The sequence below is a fragment of the Protomyctophum parallelum genome (genome assembly GCF_964188405.1).
Source record: "Protomyctophum parallelum genome assembly, chromosome: 14".
NCBI lineage: Eukaryota > Metazoa > Chordata > Actinopteri > Myctophiformes > Myctophidae > Protomyctophum > Protomyctophum parallelum.
In genome coordinates this window covers 9,614,929-9,623,918 of record NC_139709.1, presented here as the reverse complement: position 1 = coordinate 9,623,918, position 8,990 = coordinate 9,614,929, and the positions used below count along the sequence as shown (strand labels likewise).

The window sequence follows — 8,990 nt, the reverse complement described above, 5'->3', positions numbered from 1 at the left end:
GGACTGTTGAGTGTTGTGTCCTGGTTCCTCTGTCATCAAGTCCTTGATTTTAAACACGCCACACTGTCCAGTGTCTCAACCAACCATTCATTTGTCTGCTGGATACACCTCGTGGCTTTAGCACTGTTTTGGATCGTTGTAATTAACCTGTATACCTTTTCAGTAAAAAAAGAAAACCCAATGTAACTGTTTTTGTCATGGCTCATGTGCATATGACACATGGGATTTGCCCATGATAATGCCCAGCACTGGCAGAGGTTAGGGCGGCTACCACAAAGTACAGGAATGGGGGAACAAACCACAAATGTTTTTTTTTATTGTGCTATCGATGTGTCATAATGGGGTAAAGCTGCATGTAATTAACGAGCCATTTTTTGAAGAGCAAGTGCTGACGGCGTTACGCACACAGGGCAAGCATGCCTGTCTCTCATTCTAACTACAGTACATGTTTACCCTTTTATGATGCATGTATGTAAAATGCGTTTGCGCTGTTATACAATTATTGTATTGGGTTTGCTTTGTATTTTAATTTGTTTCTTTCAATTGTGGATTTGGTTAAATGTCCAATCATTTTCAGACCTGTTCAATGCTGATTACCATTATTATTTTGTTTGTGTGAAATTATATTTGAAAGCTGCTGTGGTTCTTTGATCTGAATGTTTTCAGTAGTGTTGAGTTCATTGGCATGCATCGTTCTTTCTGAAGAAGACCAAATCTTTTGATTAAAAAAGAAACGACTACAGTACCTTTTTAGTAGTGTACCTTTTTATTTATTTTATATTAAGTGAATTTGTGTTGCCAGACCTATGAAGTGAGTGGTGCAACAGTGCCCCCTGTTGGTACTAAACATAGGGACATTGCTGTTCCTTGGAGTGGTTGCACCACTCAAAAAGCAATGTATTTATTCCTAGGGTAATTCAAGTACAAAGTCTAAATATCTTGACAGGTGGGGTATGTTCATCTACTAATGTTTACCTGTAATAATGTTCCCATATGGTCTTCTTGTTCTTGGTTCAACCCAGGATGGGAAACCCTTTTGGCCGTTCTTGTTACTATGTACAATTGTACATGCTATTATATCTATCGGCCTCGGTCCGTGAATATCCCTGTATCGAAGAAGATGCTATGTATAGCCCTGAGCTGGCTATAGTAGTATTATATACAACCAGTAGGGGACTCTTGTTGGCTTCATATGTTTTGTCATCACCTCCAGGACCAGGGCAACTTCTTTCACTTATGGAAATATGAATTGGCCCTGACTGTAAGGCCCAGCTGCAACTCCTTGCAACAAAACAAACTACACCAATGCAACTCATTGGAACTGCCATTGGGAATAATGGTTGCAAGGAGTTGTATGTTCCCAGGAGTTGCATGGCGACCCTCTGGTGTGGTTGGGGCTCAAAGACACCCTTTCCACCGGTTGGTTTCCAATGGGAACCGGTTCAGTTCTTTTTGGTTCTTAGTCCATGAGCCAGAACTCCAAAATTGGTGGGAAAAACTAGACTTATATTAAATTGTTTATAGGATCAATACGAGTAAATGAATACATGATAACCCTTCCACAGTAGTAGCTTTTTCATATTTTCTATTTTGCATATTTTCCTACATAATGCCTCATCTGCATATTTAAAAATGTAAAATTTGCAATACAATAAATCATTGTCTTTGTGTAAGTAATCAATTGGGGAAGTTTCATGGTGATAACAATCTAATATAGGTATGGTTTTGCCCACTCAATTCATAATTAATGTTCCAATTTTGGAGCTCTGGCTCATGGACTAAGAACCAAAAAGAACTGAACCGGTTCCCATTGGGAACCAACCGGTGGAAAAGGGGCCTAAGAGTCACAGATGCATTGCAAATTTGCAACATGTTATTGTTAAATGTGCACACAGACGTCTCAATGATGTCATAGCCTGACATTTGTATGAAGAACAAAGCCAGGCAATTTGAGCATTGCTAAATCTTAGTCTTAAAACTGTAATTTTTCCTCTACTAGATTTGAACCCGGTTGAAATCTTTACCATTGGGTTCCAGGAGTTCCACAGCTAAATTAACGTAGCATCAAAATCTGTTTAATGACTAACCTTATTTGAAACTATAAGATCTACAAACTCGCTTTATATACATTGTGAGCTTGTAGAGTCTTTAACACAAACCTCCTTATTTCAAATGCAGCCAAAATACACATCAATCTGGGGGTTCTTCACATGAAAATCCACTGACAATAAATATCTCTCTAAATATCTCTCTGTAAGGTCATACACCCCTCAGCTACAGGCCTGCTTTCTGTTCCCATCATCATCATCATCATAACCTTTATTTACTCGTACAATTGAGGGGCAGGCCCTCATTTTCAATGTAGCCGAAATACAAAACACAAAATCAACAACATACACTAAATACAGCAATATCAAATATATGAATTGTAAAACATAAAGTGTCCTAAAATAACTATAATGGATAGATGAGAATCAATTAAAACAGTTACATTGTTGAGTAAAAGTGCTAGAAATAATTTCCCTGAATTGACCCAGGGAGTTCGTTCCAATCAAATGGAGCACTGACAGAAAAAGCTGCTTTACCTATAGCTCTGAGTTAGCAAAAGGAACCTCGAGGATCAGGAAGTCACTCGAGCGGGTCTGATACGGACTTGGATTCTGATCCAACATATAGAGCGAATGTAAGAGGGGACCGTCCATTCCTGAGATGGCTTTGAAAATGAACATATACCAGTGCTTGTCCCGCCTCTCGGACAGAGAGGACAAGCCTGCGTTCCTATAGAGTGTACTACAGTGATGGCCTGGGTACCATAGCTGTCACGACTCACCAGTGACCCATTTTAGGGCAGAATGATAAACCGTATCAAGGTGCTTTAAAGTTGATGGTGCAGCAATCCTGTAAATAATGTCTCCATAATCCAGAACCGAGGTAAAAAAAAATCTGATTCATTTGACTTGCCAAAATAACAGCCAATTTCCAGAGTGCAAGATTCAAACTTGTCGTCATGCTCATGATGACATTGGCCTGTACTACGGCCTGAACCCCACAGCCATTTATGATGATGTCATACTGCAGAGGGCGAGGATTGGTCCCTATGAACTATAAAGTTGGATGTAAACCACACACCTGCTCACTCATACACACACACACACACACAAATCACTCTTGCACAATATCAAACCATTCCTACTGTATTATTCACTTTTATGTCCTAATCGCTGGGCCATGTGCCAGCTCGTCCCCGCCATCAGCAATGTTACAGGGCAGTTATTAACAGAGCTGACAATACAACGCATACCTCACACATTCTCCTTATCTGAATAGGTCACAGGGTCACTATGTCCCTACAGGGAGGTTAATATGGCCGATCTACAATGCGATTGTGAGCTTGTAGATCTGCTATTTTTTCAAGAGATTTCTTCACATTTGAAAACTTGTAAAACAGTGTCATTCTGCATAATGAGTACTTTTACTTTTGGTAGTTTAAGTACATTTTGATGCTGATACCTTAATTTGTACTTTTACTTGAGTACATTTTTTATACGGGACTTCTACTTGTAACGGAGTACATCTACATTGCAGTATTTATACTTTTACTTAAGTAAAACATTTGAGTACTTTAACCCCACCACTGGCTGTAACTGTAAGTCAGATTCCCTTCGACAGGGGAACATCAACAGATCTGCTTGCTCCTGGAAAGTGATGGGAGATGAGAGTTGGTCTGGGCAAGCATGCAGCTAGTCTTTCCAACAGAGATCACACAGACAATGATAAGCCCAGATGTTGTGATGTGGTCCATGTTGTGAAGTGCTCCTCCAGTGTGGCTTTGACTGGACCCAAAGTCTGGTGACCCGAGGTGGACCGGTGCAATACTGCCTAGTCACGCGGCGCCTCTAGCCTCTCAGACCCAAAACTATAAAGAATATGTTGTTATTGTTGGTTAATATTTTGTCCACAATTCCATGGTGTATTGATGTTGGTATCATAGCAGAGATACAGGCAAACGTTGATCAATATAACAATTATTTTACATTCTCTAATTGTGCAGACTTCGTGTAAATTAAGTAATGCAGATGTTTAACAATAATTTAACTCTTGAAAGAAAATGAACGTTTCATATTTTACACTCTCAAGAGTTAAAGATCTAGAAGGGCCCATGGTTACCATTAAGTTAAGCCTATACTTTCCATCATTTAGCATGGGGACCATCTGGAACCCCCTCAAGTACCACTGGTGGTCCCCGGACCACTGGTTGAAATCCACTGCTCAAATTAGTTTAACTCAGGCCAGCTGTGACTGCATGTGATCGTCACCAGGCAACCCTTTGCACCTCGGAGGAAAACCTGTGTTCCCCTGCTATGGCCCTATAATATATCCTCGCCCCATACAAACAAAACAAACCACATTATTCATATTTTCTTGGTCTCAAGTCTCAGCACATTTAATTTCCCCTCAATTCAATCCCACCGAAATGAACATGTGCTGGTAAACAGCTCCACCCACCGGATGAATGAAGAGGTTTACAGGTTGGCGGAGCAGGCCCAGAGCAAGGTGAGTTTGTTATGAACGTTTGCAACTATAATTCATGTTACTTTCTCAGTTATTTGACCACGTTAAACTTATAATGCTATAGAGGAGGCCAATTAAGTCAACTTGTTTACGTTTATTTACAGTCATGAATATGACGGTTGACACGGTTGTAGTCCTGAAACGGTGATGTTTCAGGACTACAGTAGTCCTACTTGCATTTACAATGCATTGTATGAGTCTGACTTGCTTTCGTGACACGAAGTAAGACTCGATGAAAATGCATGATGGTCTTGATCCAAAGGCTGACAAATGTACAACGTATGGGATTGTTTGTCATTTTCTTTAGATGGGTACAATAATCTACAACCTACTGGAAAAGCATAGGCTGGAGTCTTACTACAATCAATTCATTCAGTTCGGTGTGAAAGATGAGAGAGATTTCATTGATGGTGTTACAGATGAAGATGTGAACAGCATGGGTAAGAGATTTCAGATTATATGGATTTAATGGTACACGTAGCTCATCATGTAAGCAATAACTATAGGCGCTATATAAGCCCAATTGCTTGTGATTTTGGTCATCCATCTATCTATAGTAAACTCAAATTGACAACATAACAACAAGTTATTATATTGGACTCTGGCTCTACGTCAGAGTCAGACTTGAGTAAGTGGTTTGAGTAGTCTGTCATGTAACTTAAGTTTGTACAGTAACTGCTTTGGTTCTTCATGATGTTTTAACTTGTGCTTAAAGACTATTTTGCATTTCATTTAAATTAATTGATCTAGGCACTCTCTGTATTGAATATACTATTATTTTGGGCATTTTATGCACTGCCTTATGCAGGCAAGTTGTTCATGTGTTCACTTCCTCTTGCAATGATATTGATCAATGATAGGTGTGTGGTAGATGTCAACATTCCTCTACCCTTACTGGGAGCATCCTGAGCCAGGTTCTGCCTTCCCCTTGTCAGGTTCTGGCCTGCTCGTAACTCTGGACTGAATCAGGAGTCCAGACCCGAAAGACTGCTTCCCTAGCTTAACAACCTTTCTCGTTGCTGGTCCATAACGGTTTATTACAATGATAAAGTAGCACTTTCCATTCTGAGATTTTGAACAAGGGTCCATTCTCTCTCCACATGGTGTTGCTACAATGTACAATTTAAGGCATTAGTTTTAGCAGCTGTGCTTATCTAGAGTAAGCGCTATGAATCATAGTCCAACCAACAATATGTTATGTAGTCGAGGAATGGACGGATTGGCTACCACAAGGATACAATAATGCATTATATTGAGTTCAGATCTGGCAAGCCAGAGCCCGCTTTATCAGAAGGTCACCGGTTCCCCTCCCGGCCCACACATGCTTACGTATCAAGGTTTCCCTGAATAAGACCTAGACTAAATTAAACAGATTTTTAAATGCTATGCACAAGACAAATACAATCTTAAGGGTGATAATATAGGTAAGGGGTGTATCTGCTCTATAATTCTTACCACCCCATAGTGATTTTCAAAGGTGATGCTGATGAAGTGATCTGAAGCTAAGTTGGAAATTCATGTTTAAATGTTCCCTTTTAAAAACGTTTCAGCCTTCTGGAAGCTGGCCATGGAAGGTCCTCCTGACACGCCGTATGAGAAAGGAGTCTTTGAGCTCTACTGCCATTTTGGTCCTGACTATCCTGTGAAACCTCCTCTGGTCCGCTTCGTCACACGTGTATCCTCAGTATTACATCAGTCATGAACGCACACTGATATTATATTGAAAGTACAGTAATTTGACAAGTAAAGTTGACAAAAGCTTACAATATTGAAAACGATGTAACGTAACTTGTAGCAATTTCTTAACATAAGCATAGATACATCACTGCAACATCAACAGCGTGGGCCGAATCTGCCACAATATATTTGACCGTAACTACAACGCCCAAATCACCATGAGAGAAATCCTGGATGCCATATATGGACTGCTCATCGCCCCCGAGCCTGAAGACCCCCTGGACAGGTTGTTTTCAAGGCTTTGATTTAAAACAAAATGTAATCGGAAACCAATGGATGTTCCTTTAAGACACATTTATTTTAGCCACTTTTCCATTGCGTCACCTCAAAATGTTTGTCATATAAGGCAAATGTATATAGCAAATAGCACAGTGGTTTCCAACCCTTTTCATATCAAGTTCCATTATTCATTCGCCACGTTTGAGCCACGGACCACCATTTTTTTTTTTTTTTAAGATATTTTTTTGCGGCTTACGCCTTTATTGATTTTTTTAAGGGATAGAAAGTAGGCTGACAGGAAACGGGAGAGAGATGGGGGGATGACATGCGGTAAAGGCCGTGTCGGGTCCGGGAGTCGAACCCGCGGCACACTGCGACTGGATCACCAGTCCGGTGCCCAGACCGTTACGCTACGGCCTGGGCAACGGACCACCATTTGATGACATTTTATCGCCTCAGACCCAAAACGAAACAATATTTTGTTGTCGTTGGATAAGATTTTGTCTACAATTCCGTATTGATGTCGTAGCATTAGGAGAGAGAGAACAGGCAAATGTTGATCAAAATAACGATTCTTCTACATGCTCTAATTGTGTAGACTTCTTGTAAATTAAGTAACGCAGATGTTCAACTCCTTGAGAGCGTAAAATTAAACCAATTTGGTTTCATTTTATACTCTCAAGAGTTAAAGATATACAAGGGTCCATTTGTTTACCACCTCTGCATCATTTAGCTAGGGACCACCTGGAACCCCCTCAAGGACCACTGGTGGTCCCCGGACCACTGGTTGAGAACCACTGGTATCTAGCACATTTATACAAAGTCATTTGACAGTGCTTTACATAAAAAATGCAAATTTTTTAATGTGGCCTCGTTTTAAGGAAACCCAATGCTTTAACATTTTTATTATATTAATTTAATAAGACATTTTTCATGAATATGTTTTATCTCTTTGGAAGCATTTTGGCGGAGGACTTCTTGACCAGCCGTGATCGGTACGATCAAGCAGCCAAGGACAACACTGAGAACTAGAAAAAGTGCCCTTCCGGGCACAGGTCTCCACCAGGTTATCCACAGATCCGTGCAGTTAGAGGTAAAAACACTTTTCGGCCAGTTATAGCGCCACCTTGAGGCTGAGTTGAAATTGTTCATGTGGCATTTTGTCCTCGGCCTAGTGGGAATGTGCGTGCACAATTTCACAGAAATCACGCGATGTGTTCATGATTTGCAGCATTTTGTTTGAAACTGAGCACTCCTGTGAACTTTGGAAGCCAATCTTAACCAATCAGGATGGAGTCTGATAAATCTGAAAGACCCGTTTCGTTGAATGGCTCTAGAGAGACTGTGTACCAATTTGCGTGATGTTTGGACAAAATCTGTAGGTGTACTGTGCAAAAACTTGTTTTGCACAAAGCGGCCTCCTGGTGGCGCTATAACAGGCCGTTCTGGAAAGTTTGGGGCAGAGGTTCATCGTTGGCATCCAGGGAGTGTGTGTGCAAAATATGGCATCGACCGGGTTAACGGTGGCCGAGATTAGCTGTTCACGGACGGACGGACGGACACACACACACACACGGACGGACGGACACACGGACGGACGGAGTGCAAAACATACTCTCCCCACATGCCTTCGGCCTGGTGGAGACAAAAATGCAGCGACCTCAATCGAAGACGTGGAGAAGGTGAGGCGTTATTTCCTTTTGCGTTGTAGGTCACTGAGCAACTTGCCTATTTAAAATGAACAATTAGTTGCACATTTTGATTCTGTTCTCGTATTTGTTTATAGAAACTGGTGGGTCAAACTCCTGGTGCTCCACCCCAACATCTGATGTGTCCACTGACCAGGAGGATGTTTGTTGACCCCGTTAAAACAACCCATGGAACGGTCTACGAGCGCAAGGCCATCGAGAATCATCTCAAAACGTGAGTACACAACAGTTAATCACATTCGGCTGGCTTCCATACTGTGGGAGCCAGCCATACAGGGGACATACAGTACAGTACTACTTAGTACTTACCCTACAGTATAGACTTTGTATGACGAATAACAAAAATAGTACAAAAAAATAATAATTCAAACCTAAATATCAAATGTATCAGGCAGTGTAGATTTCCCAAAAAACATCAAAACATCAACCTCTCCCACCCTCGGCAAATCCAACCCTGAATATCACCACAGGTTGTTTTGACCTGCTGACTGAACCAAGTCCAACTAGATTCTCAATAGAGCACCCAAGTCTGACGTCAATATCGGTAGAGGGCGCTAAGTCCACAGGTTCATGTACTTTTTATTTGCATTGTTATCCCGGTCGTTTCACTCGTATGAAGAATCAACTGACTGAGGGAAAACACTAATGTCACTGATGCTGAATTAGTTAAATTTTCGCTAGAAACAGAATGTATGAAATATGACTGACTGAAGCCCAACACACACCGTCTGCGAACGCCGCGCGTCAAAACAG

At 41.1% G+C, this 8,990-nt stretch overlaps 1 long non-coding RNA gene across 1 annotated transcript; it reads left to right on the top strand.

The window, feature by feature from the left end:
• Positions 1 to 6,122: 6,122 nt before the first annotated feature.
• LOC310870866 lies at positions 6,123 to 7,554 on the top strand. The gene is made up of 3 exons (XR_014570271.1): positions 6,123 to 6,247; positions 6,390 to 6,535; positions 7,488 to 7,554. It is a non-coding gene; the product is annotated as an uncharacterized lncRNA (long non-coding RNA).
• The last annotated feature ends 1,436 nt before the right edge of the window (positions 7,555 to 8,990 follow it).